A 12385-nucleotide genomic window follows, 5' to 3' on the forward strand; every position below is an offset into this window, starting at 1 on the left:
GGTAAGACCAAGGCATATAGCTGTGATGTTCAGCAAAAGGTTGTTCAGCTTCACAAAATGGGAAGTGGCTATAAGAGAATAGCACAAGCATTGAAATGCCCATTTCCACTATCAGGGCAACAATTAAAAAATTCCAGTCAACTGGAAATGTTAGGAATCAACCTGGAATTGGATGTGTGTCTATATTGTCTCAACGCACTGTGAAGAGGATGGTAAGAGTAGCCAAAAAATTTCCAAGAATCACGGCTGGAGAATTGCAGAAGAAAGTTTCCAAAACTACAATCCAGAAGTCCTCTACATCACCACAAGTTGTTTGGAAGGGTTTCAAGAAAAAAGCCTCTACCCTCCAAAAAAACATCAAGCATCTTCAGTTTTACAGACACTACTGGAACTTCAAATGGGATTGGGTTCTATGGTCAGATGAAACCAAAGAAGATCTTTATGGCAAAAAAAAAAACCACCAGAGGAGGTTTCGGTGCACCCAGAAAGGTAGCCATATGGAAAAGAACCTCATGCCCATAGCTAAATATGGTGCTGGCTCTTTAATGTTTGGGGGCTGTTTCTCAGCCAGAGGACCTGGACATTTTGTTTGGATACATGGCATCATGGACTCTATTAAATATCAACAGATATTAAATGAAAATCTGACTGCCTCTGCCAGAAATCTTAAAATGGGACATGGTTGGAACTTCGATCTGAAAACGATCCAAAACATACATCAAAATCAACACAAAATGGTATAATGACCACAAAATCAAGCTTCTGCCATGACCATCCCAGTCCACTGACTTGAAACCAATAGAAAACTGAAGGTGAACTGAAGAAGAGAGTCCACCTGTATGGACCTCCAAATTTGAAGGATCTGGAGAGATTCTGCCATGTATTCTCCAAAATCATCAGGCATTATAGAAGAAGACTCAGAGCTGTTATCTTGGCCAAGGAAGGTACCACAAAGTATTGCCTAAAAGGGTGCCAATAATTATTGCACACCTATATTTAACAAATATTTTTTGGGGAATAAAACTGTGTTGTGTTTGCAATTGTTTGATATTCATGAGAGCAGAGAGCAGATATTTTTTTTTAACAAAACATCAAAATGTTAAACAATAAAGATAATTTTTCATAGCCTTCTTTGCTCATACTTACCAACGATGCCAATATCAGTGAAAGACACTGTATATGGCAGGTCTACGTTTGTTCATTTAGTAATTGCTACAATTTCCTACAGTGATTATACTATTTGGTGTGATATAATACATTATATTACACTGCAGCACTTTTGAATTCTCAATTCTGATTGGTCAGAATGTGATCATTTATTTTCTATAATAGCAGCTCCTAGTACAGGCTGCAAAGCAAATCACAGGTAGGCCCACCAGTCCTTGGTAAGAATAAATTTGCATTGGTTTGCAATGACCATTAACATTCCAGCAAATGCCCGTTATTTGGGCATCAGGTGATTGGGCATTTTTTGTTTTTGTTTGTTTTTTGTTTTATAGATTCAATGCTTTCTGTCTATAAGTGAAAACTGATGTCCAAAAAAGTCCCAAAAAAATCTATATATGTTAAATAGAAGATATACAGTAGGAGAGTGCATAGTTCCCTAATTACATGTTCTGTTTTAATCTTTTTTATCATCTTTAGAGAATTACATTGTTCTTTATTATCGATGAACACTGATATCATGATACCATACCTCTCCCAGTCATTGGTGCTCACAGGCCTCATCTTGTGTTAATCACATTGAGGGATGGATATCAGCATGTCCTTCTCACAGGTTAGGGGAGTAAATGCCTGGGATTTTTGTCTGATCCAGAGTTGTTATGATGACCTTCACCCCAGAATCTCTCATGATCCCTCAGTAAACATATTTCACACAAGCCCCTACCCCTTCCGTATAACCTGCTCTATTTCTCTGTTTTCACAAGTATATCATTAGCATCAATAACAGTCTTTCTGATTCTGGCTGTTCTTCTATACCCGCTGACAAAAGACTCCATTCAAAAAGCTCTCTGCCAGCACCAATTTACTAAATTACCACAAATCACCCAGACTGTTTCTCTTTCTTTCCAAAGGGTTATCTTTTATTTTCCTTTTTTTCTACAACTCTGTTATTTTGCTACAATTGAAAAACATTTGCTCAATGATAACCATCTGACCAATAATTTTGTATTTCACATTAGAGCTGAGGTTAGCTTGATGTTTTTGGTTAAAATGTGTTAATGTGCTTATGTTTTTAGCATGGTATTTACAGTGCTCAAAAGACATGATGTTAAATACTAATGATTCTTTAAAGCCTGGCTAATAAATGAGTTATAAGGACAAATATACCCATTATAATAGTAAGCTACTACACCCTTGAGATTTCTGTGCACTGAGGAAATATGTTTGTTTAAATCTATGTCCAGCATTCTAGGATGCTTCTGTATTTTTAGGTGAGTTTCAATTATTCCACGTATCCAACACATCTAAATGAAGTGACAGAAACAGACTGAAAGATGAGTCTAGGTCACATGTTTAAAACTGACAGGAGACATTCTTGGATTTGCTAGCAGGCATTGGAGCGAATCTGCATTGCACCAGTGAGAGAGAGTTCTCTTCAATAATCGATCATGGCGTATACAGTGCAGACTACAACTCAGGAGGATCATTTTTGCACAGCACACATACCCTTCTCCACACACACAAGCACATACAAACAGTATGAGCATTTATTATAAAACCCTTTTTTTCACTTAATATTGAAATGCGCAACATTCTCGTAACACAGCCATATTATTTGCCTAAAGCCCATTACAGATGTGACGGCACATCCTGCCTGATACAGCAAAGGTATTTAAGTAGGATTTAGTAGTGAAGAGACCAAGACAAGAACAAAAGGTTTGGAAGGTGAAATTGTGGCTCTTTCTAAGTCCTCCTGGAAGGAAGGTGCTCAGTTCCTGTGTGACAGCCTGGGTCATGTGACCTGTGAGAGGCAGATGAGGAGGTGTTGACAGGCTGTCAACCTCTCGGTCCTGTGAAAACCAATGCCACAGGAAACTCAGGACAGATTAAACAACCCTCCACACATGTTTTTTTTTAATTCAATAAAGACGGCAGTGAGGATAATGTGAAAGGGAAATGTATGCTCTTTTTGGGTTGTAGAAAAAGAGAGAGCCTGTCTCCTGAAGCCATTATTCCCCAAGAGACTCAGTCGCCAAAGTCTCTCTGGAATTCACTGTGCAAGACCAGCCCTAAGCCATGCCCCAAGACACACACACATACACAAACACATGCACACACTCATGCACGCACTCATGCATGCACGCACACACACACACACACACACACACACACACACACACACACACACACACACACACACACACACACACACACACACACACACACACACACACACACATACACAGTAAGGAGGTGTTGAGGAGTGGGATTACCCACATGGCCCAAAGCAAGTAGACAAGCATACATGCATACACAAACACACAGACCTACCAGAAGGCCTGAATTTATATTCCTTTTCCTTGCTGAAAATCTGTTAGCTAGGCCGCTCCAGTCTATGAACATTCCATGGATAAAACCAATCCATGAATAAACATACATTGGCCCATAAACGGCTCTCTATCCTTTTGTGAGGTGTCAGACATTAGACTCACACCTCTGAAATCCTCATCACTTTTATTCTGTTGTCCAGTCACCTTCCTTCCTCTCGGCCATACACCTGCTCGATGTTTCCAGAGGCATTATGGGAGTTGCAAAGCCTCCTGGGATCCCCCACTTGGTTGGCTGTCATTCAGAGGCCAGTTTTGTCAAAAGCATACCAGCATGGCTAACAAACACAAGACATTCATTTAAAAATGAAACCGCACACAACCCCCATGCGAATATTATGAATGCTGGCTTATCACTAGCAGTCAATTTACTTCCTCTAATGAGCACAAAACAATACTGTCAGTCAAAGTGCTGCATTCTTGTTCAGTAAATAATTCTCATTATTTGTCATTCAGTGATCCAGGAGTCACTTTAATAATAAGACCAAACTGAAATGCTATTAATAACTGACTGTCTATGAAAGGTTTGGATAATTGGCTGGCTGCTGTACGGGATGGTTTGCAGGTAATAGGCTTGGTGGCAAATTACATTTTAGAAACAGGACAAATTAAGTACAGTGTATTGAGTCAGGTAATATGTGCTTGATAATAAAATCAAATTACTAATTTACAAAATAAACACATTGAGTAATATTTGTATAGGATGTGTTTCTCTGTTGTGGTGTAACATTTCTGCTAGTTTCCCATTTAAATTTAACCCCTTAAAGTCCTGGCTTATTGTTCAGCAATTCATCTTGAGGAATATTTATGAGTATCAATAGTGAAACTAATAGAAAATATAGCTATGGGAGTATGGAATGTGTAGGAATTTACTAGTGATAATCATGGTGGTATCACTTACAACAATATTCACTAATATAAAAACAAATATAAACCAGATACACAACTCTTTACATCTGTTTATAGAAAAGTGACTGTATGTGAGATATCAGTGAGCTAAAGTGCAGGGGCGTGAAAAAGACAGATAATCAGAGACAGACAAAGAGAGAGAGGGTCTGTGAGGTAATGGTGGCCAGGAGGGGGCAGGCATACTGTATTTAATCCTATTGTAGTTCATTCAGTATAGCTGTCCAGTGGAGCCTCCAGTATGTGTGTGTGTGTGTGTGTGTGTGTGTGTGTGTGTGTGTGTGTGTGTGTGTGTGTGTTTGTGTGTGTGTGTGTGTGTGTGTGTGTGTGTGTGTGTGTGTGTGTGTGTGTGTGTGTGTGTGTGGAGGGTGAGATAGGAATAAGAGGAGTAAACCCAGAAGGTTTCTTCACTTAACTATAGAGGCAGAGCACACAAGAATACAGTGCTGTTCGACTAAATTGGATTACTCGCTGAAAGGCTACACCACAGCATGACTAATGCAAACCTGACTAACAATCCTTAATAATATTGGTGCACAGATAACACTTGGTTTGGATTTGGACCATTTGTGTCCGATAACATATTTACCAGTTGTAAATCAGTTTAGACAAGTGAAAGAGGTAGAGCGAAACAAAGTTCAATAACAAATGTCTAGACTAATGAATATTATAAGACTACCTAAAACAGCCATATTTTCATCATCAAATAAAACACAATATATATATATATATATATATATATATATATATATATATATATATATTTTTTTTTTTTTTTTTTTTTCAGTATCATAATGTGTGCAGTTTCATACTGAATAAATTCCTCCTGACATTTAAAGCAAATTGGTTTAAATCTGGCTCATACTGCTTATGTCCCATTGCAGTGTAGGCCATCCTGTGCAGGCCTACTATTAACCCTGATGATCAGTCACAGCCAAGATGGTGGAGGATGCGTTTCTTTATATAGCCCATAAACTCCATAATAGTGTTTCAGAGAACATCAGAAACTCAAGCTCACTACTTTTTTTTTTTTTTTTTTTTTTTTTAAATAACACACTGTAGTGTGGAGTATACAACCCTCTCTGATTGTTTAATGATTTCTACAGCTCCCATGATCCGTAACCTGATTACATGACCTCCAGTCACCTATACCTCACTTATGGAACTCATGTGTTTGCTATCAGACTACTCCCTAACCTGACCCAGACTCTCAGTGTTACTTTGTAGAGTCTTACTCTTGCATTGTCTCTGTGGCGTTTCCAAGCTTTTGATATTTTCATTTCTTGACTTGTGTTTTAAACATATTTTGCTTCATATTATTAATTTAATATAGCCTAGTTTATGCCTGTTTGTTGATTGCTTAACTATTAGCCTGCCTCACTCTTCTGAGTATTGCTGAGACCTTTTGTATGTCTGTTACATTGGTTTTTAATAAATTCAGAAAACCTGCACTTCCATCCATTTGTTTGCTTCAGATTGGAGACACACGTTTTACCGAAAACATGGAAACAGCAGGTTTCACTGAAATCTGACATTCCCTCTCAGCACAAGGCTGTGCAGTAAGCAAACATCAACAGCAAATCTTCACCATGCTACACTATGAAACCTTGCCCAACCCGACAAGTTTCCCTACTACAGTGTAGTACAGTTTCCACACTATACTTCTTCTAATGAGATCAGGTCTGATAAAGATAAAGTAGCTCAGCTCACCTTACTGCTCAACCTTGAAAGAGCCACTGCTGTCTGGATGAACAAGGGAGACATTGTGTATAAGACCAGTCTGTCAATCAGTTTCACAATCCTTTCCATCATCCTCTTGATGGCAAAGAAGGAAGTGAATGTCTCATGTACCTAAAACAAAGTTCATAATCAGCAGCTGAGTACACCCTTGAGTTTTGCAAGTTAGCTGCTTGAAGGAGATTGAATGAGCCTGCACTGATTTCTGCATTTATTTAGTGGCTAAATAGGCCATGATTACAGAGCTGCTACGATTGCCACTATATATACTGATCAGTCTGGCCATTCACCTAGACAAACCCTTAATAAAAGAAGACCTCAGCATCTTTGTTCTGTCTCTGCCAACAGTGAGAGTGAGATTCAAGTCTCAGAGTGCATGCAAAATTTTTTCTAGGGCCACATTCAGACTTGCTGAATAAAGTCAGCGATTTTAATCCAAATGTAATCCAAATCCAAATATAGTGTCAGGTTAAGCACCCGATTAAGTCATTATGTTGTTGATTTAGATTATTAAAATTACATAATTACATACCTTTTATATAAAGTTGCGGTCGGAAGTTTACATACACTCATCATGAACATGAATATCATGGTGATATTGGGCTTTCAACTGTTTTAAACTATTCTTTTTCTGGGGCAGAATGATTGTACAACATACATCTTTAATAAAAAAAAAATAAAAATAAAAACAAGAATTTGGTTCACAAGTTTTAATTTATTTGTTTTTTTATGGGGGTTTTTAATTTATTTGGAGAAATATATTGTACAGTTTCAAAATTATTCAACCCATTCATGGCAAGCATCTTTAGTACTTAGTAGAGCACCCTTTTGCTGTTATGACCTGTAGAAATCATTATAAGTTGCATTTTCAGTTGAATTTGGGGAAGCAACTTAAAGTATTCACTGGGTTGAAGTATTTGATTTGATATTGTTTGATTTGTTCATTGCAAACAAAATTGTAAAGTTTGACAAAAAAACTGATTTGTAATGGGAGTTGAATAATTTAGATTGTAAGTGTGTATATATATATATATATATATATATATATATATATATATATATATATATATATATATATATATATATATATATAATATTTGATTTTATCTTTTCATGTGACAACACTGAAGAATTGACACTTTTCTACAATGTAAAGTAGTGAGTGTACAGCTTGTATTACAGTGTAAATTTGCTGTCCCCTCAAAATAACTCAACACACAGCCAATAATGTCTAAACCGTTGGCAACAAAAGTGAGTACACCCCTAAGTGAAAATGTCCAAATTGGTGTCATGTGACTTGTTAGTGTTACAAGGTCTCAGGTGTGAATGGGGAGCAGGTGTGTTAAATTTGGTGTAATATATATATAATCAGTTGTGGTGGGAAGTTTACATACACTCATCAGGGACATGAATGTCATGGCAATATTGGGCTTTAAATAATTTCTTTGAACTTTTCTTTTCATGGGGCAGAATGAATGTACAACATACATCTTTAAAAAAAAAAAAAAAAAAAAACAAGAATTTGATTCACAAGTTTTAATTCATTTGGGGTTTTCTGTAATCAACACAGGACCAAGATTATACATACAGGGTCAAAAATATATATACAAACACTTAGATTAGTAATTCAGTGGTGCTGAAAGTTCCAAAAATTTGCCAAAACCATGGCCTCTTAATTTCCTGTTAGTGACCATGATTGACTACAGCTGGCAGCTTCTCTGTGTCAACATAAAAAGTGTTTGTTTGACAGCACTCACTGGATTCACCACAGTTCTATGGGAAAGTCCAAGGAGCACAGTACAGATCTGAAAAAGAGGACGGTGGATTTACACAAGTCAGGAATGTCTCTTGGAGCCATTTCTAAACAATTGCAGATTCCAAGATCATCAATTCAGACAATTGCACGTAAGTAAAATTTATTTGGAAGTGTAGCCACTTTGCCAAGGTCTGGAAGAAGACCGAAACTGTCACTCTCAGCTGAGAGGAAATTGGTTCAGATGTTAAGGAAAAACCCAGGAACCACCAAGGCACAGGCTGGCCATGCACTGGAAGCTGCCTGAACATCAGTGTCACTGTCTACAGTCAAGTGAGTTTTACATCGCCATGAACTGAAAGGCTGCTGTCCAAGAAAGAAGCCCCTGCTCCAAAATCAACACCTTCAAGCCCGTCTAAAGTTTGCAGCTGACCATATGAACAAAGAAAAAGCCTTCTGGAGAAAAGTTTTATGGTCAGATGAGAAAAAGATTGAGTTGTTTGGACACAATGATCAGAGTTACAGTATGTTTATAGGAGTAAAGATAAAACTCCAAGAACAATGTACCAACTGTTAAGCATGGTGGTGATATATATATATATATATATATATTAGTTACAATCAAAATTATTCAACTCCAATTGCAAATCAGGTTTACTGTCAAAATTTGCAGACTTTAAACTGTTTGCAATGAACAAGTCAAACAATATCAAATGAAATAATTCAACCCAGCGAACTCTTCAAGTTGTTTCCCCAAATTAAACTGAAACTGCAACTTATAATGATTTCTGCAGTTCATAACAACAGGTCATAACAGCAAAAGGGTGCTCTACAAAGTACTAAAGATGCTTGCCATGAAGGGGTTTAATAATTTTGAAAGAAGAGTTTCTCTCATTAGAGTTGCATTTTAAGGAAACCACTTGAAGCATTCATTGTGTTAAACTATTTCAATTGCTTTTGTTTGATTTGTTCATTGCAAACAGCTAAAAGTCTGTAAATTTGAAAGTAAACCTGGGGGTTGAATAATTTTGATTGCAACTGAATATCTACACACACACACACACACACACATTATATTATTTATATATTTATATATATATATATATATATATATATATATATATATATATATATATATATATATATATATATATATATATATATATATATATATATATATACAGTGCATCCGGAAAGTATTCACAGCGCTTCACTTTTTCTACATTTTATTATGTTACAGTCTTATTCCAAAATGGATTAAATTAATTATTTTTCTCAAAATTCTACAAACAATACCCCATAATGACAATGTGAAAGAAGATTGTTTGAAATCTTTGCAAATTTATTAAAAATAAAAAACAAAGTATTCATAGCCTTTGCTCAATACTTTATTGAAGCACCTTTGACACCAATTACAGCCTCAAGTCTTTTTGAATATGATACTACAAGCTTGGCACACCTATTTTTGGGCAGTTTCTTCCATTTTTCTTTGTAGGACCTCTCAAGCTCCAGCAGGTTGGATGGGGAACGTCAGTGCACAGCCATTTTCAGATCTCTCCAGAGATGTTCAATCGGGTTCAAGTCTGGGCTCTGGCTGGGCAACTCAATGACATTCACAGAGTTGTCCTGTAGCCACTCCTTTGTTATCTTGGCTGTGTGCTTAGGGTTGTTGTCCTGTTGGAAGATGAACCTTCACCCCAGTCTGAGGTCCAGAGCACTCTGGAGCAGGTTTTCATCAAGGATATCTCTGTACATTGCTGCATTCATCTTTCCCTCGATCCTGACTAGTCTCCCAGTTCCTGCTGCTGAAAAACATCCCCACAGCATGATGCTGCCACCAGCATGCTTCACCGTTGGTATGGTATTGGCCAGGTGATGACTGGTGCCTGGTTTCCTCCAGACATGACGCTTTCCATTCCAGCCAAAGAGTTCAATCTTTGTCTTGGTCTTGGTCTGAGAGTACTTCAGATGCCTTTTGGCAAACTCCAGGTGGGATGTCATGTGCCTTTTACTGAGGAGTGGCTTCCGTCTGGCCATGCTACCATATAGGCCTGATTGGTGGAGTGCTGCAGAGATGGTTGTTCTTCTGGAATGTTCTCCTCTCTCCACAGAGACACGGTGGAGCTCTGTCAGAGTGACCATCGGGTTTTTGGTCACCTCCCTAACTAAGGCCCTTGTCCCCCGATCGCTCAGTTTGACCGGGCAGCCAGCTCTAGGAAGAGTCCTGGTGGTTCCAAACTTCTTCCATTTACAGATGATGGAGGCCACTGTGCTCATTGGGACCTTGAATGCTGCATAAATGTTTCTGTACCCTTCCCCAGATCTGTGCCTCGATACAATCCTGTCTGGGAGGTCTACAAACAATTCCTTGGACTTCATGGCTTGGTTTGTGCTCTGACATGCATTGTTAACTGTGGGACCTTATATAGACAGGTGTGTGCCTTTCCAAATCATGTCCAATCAACTGAATTTACCACAGGTGGACTCCAATCACATTATAGAAACATCTCAAGGATGATCAGTGGAAACAGGATGCACCTGAGCTCAATTCTGAGTGCCAATGCAAAGGCTGTGAATACTTATGTACATGTGGGTTTTTTTTTTGTTTGTTTTGTTTTTAAATAAATTTGCAAAGATTTCAAACAAACTTCTTTCATGTTGTCATTATGGGGTATTGTTTGTAGAATTTTAGGAAAACTGTATATATATATATATATATATATATATATATATATATATATATATATATATATATATATATATATATATATAATTTTCACCAGACGTCAGTATTAACACAAGAAATCCAGAAATATAAAGAATTCACAACATTCAAGTCCATAAATAAAGATATGTGTAATAAAGTGGAATGACACAGGAAAAACAATTGAACACGCTAAATGAAATTTATTTAATATTTAGTGGAGAAGCCTTTGTTTGTAACGACAGCTTCAAGATGCTTCCTGTATGAAGAAATTAATCGGCCGCAGTATTCAAGTGTGATTTTGGCCATTCCTCTAAACATATTGTCTTTAAATCTTGTTCAATTGGATTCAAGTCAGGTGATTGACTGAGCCATTCTAACACCTTGATTTTTTTCTCTGAAACCAATTGAGATTTTCCTTTGCAGTATGCTTTGGATCGTTGTCCTGCTGGAAGGTCCACCCATGTCTCATCTTCATCATCCTGGTGGATGGCAGCAGATTCTTCTCAAGAATCTCCCGGTAAAGGGCTCCATTCATCGTTCCTTCAATTCTACGAAGTCTGCCAGTACCATGTGATGAAAAACAGTTCCACATCATGATGCTTCCACTCCAAACTTCCCTGTTGGTATAGTTTAAGGGTGATGTTCAGTACCATTTCTTCTCCAAACATGGTGTGTAATATGACAGCCAAAAAGTGCAATTTTACTCTCGTCTGACCAGACTACACACTCCCAGTATTTCATAGGCTTGTCTAAATGAGTTGTAGCAAACTTTAAATGAGCTTCGACATGCCTTTTCTTTAGTAATGCAGTCTTGTGGGGTGAGTGTCAGCATTGCCAATTGTTCTCTCTGTGACGATGGCACCTGCTGCCTCCAAGTGTTTCTGGAGCTCTTTCCAAGTGGTCCTTGGCTCTTGGGCTACTCTTCTGACTATTCTTCTGACTCCCTGGTCAGAAATCTATCAAGGAGCTCCTGTGTCTGGACGGTTGATGATGGAGTGATGTTGATTGTGCTTGCGGATAATGGCCCCAGTGGTGCTTACTGGAAGATTCAGAAGTTTTGAAATATGTCTGTATCCGATTCCATCAATATGTTTTGCAACAATAAGGTTTTGAAGGTCTTAGGAGATCTCTTTGCTTTTACCCATCATTAGATGTTTCTTGTGTGACACCTTGGAAACAAAAAGCCTTTTTATACACCATCAATTTACTTACGCAGCTGATATTAATTTGCACAGATAGGAGGTATAATTACATTCTAACTGCTTTCTAACTGCTAGTTCCTTGCCTTACCTTGCCTTGCAGAACTGCTTTTCCTTAACGTGTTCAATACCTTTTTCCTGTGTCATTCCACTTTATTACACATATCTTTATTTATGGACTTTAATGTTGCAAATTCTTTATATTTGTGAATTTCCTGAGTTAATACTGATGTCTGGTGAAAATTTCATGTTAATAACTTCATTGGAAATTTGTTTACTGAAAACAAATGTTGACGTGTTCAATACACATTTCCCCTACTGTATGGATATACAGTATCTCACAAAAGTGAGTACATCCCTCACATTTTTGTAAATATTTGATTACATCTTTTCATGTGACAACACTGAAACAACACTGAAGAACTGACACTTTGCTACAACGTAAAGTAGTGATATATTAGATATATATTATATATATATATATATATATATATATATATATATATATATATATATATATATATATATTATA

The sequence above is a fragment of the Ictalurus punctatus genome, chromosome 23 (assembly GCF_001660625.3).
Source record: "Ictalurus punctatus breed USDA103 chromosome 23, Coco_2.0, whole genome shotgun sequence".
In the NCBI taxonomy this organism is placed as follows: Eukaryota; Metazoa; Chordata; class Actinopteri; order Siluriformes; family Ictaluridae; genus Ictalurus; species Ictalurus punctatus.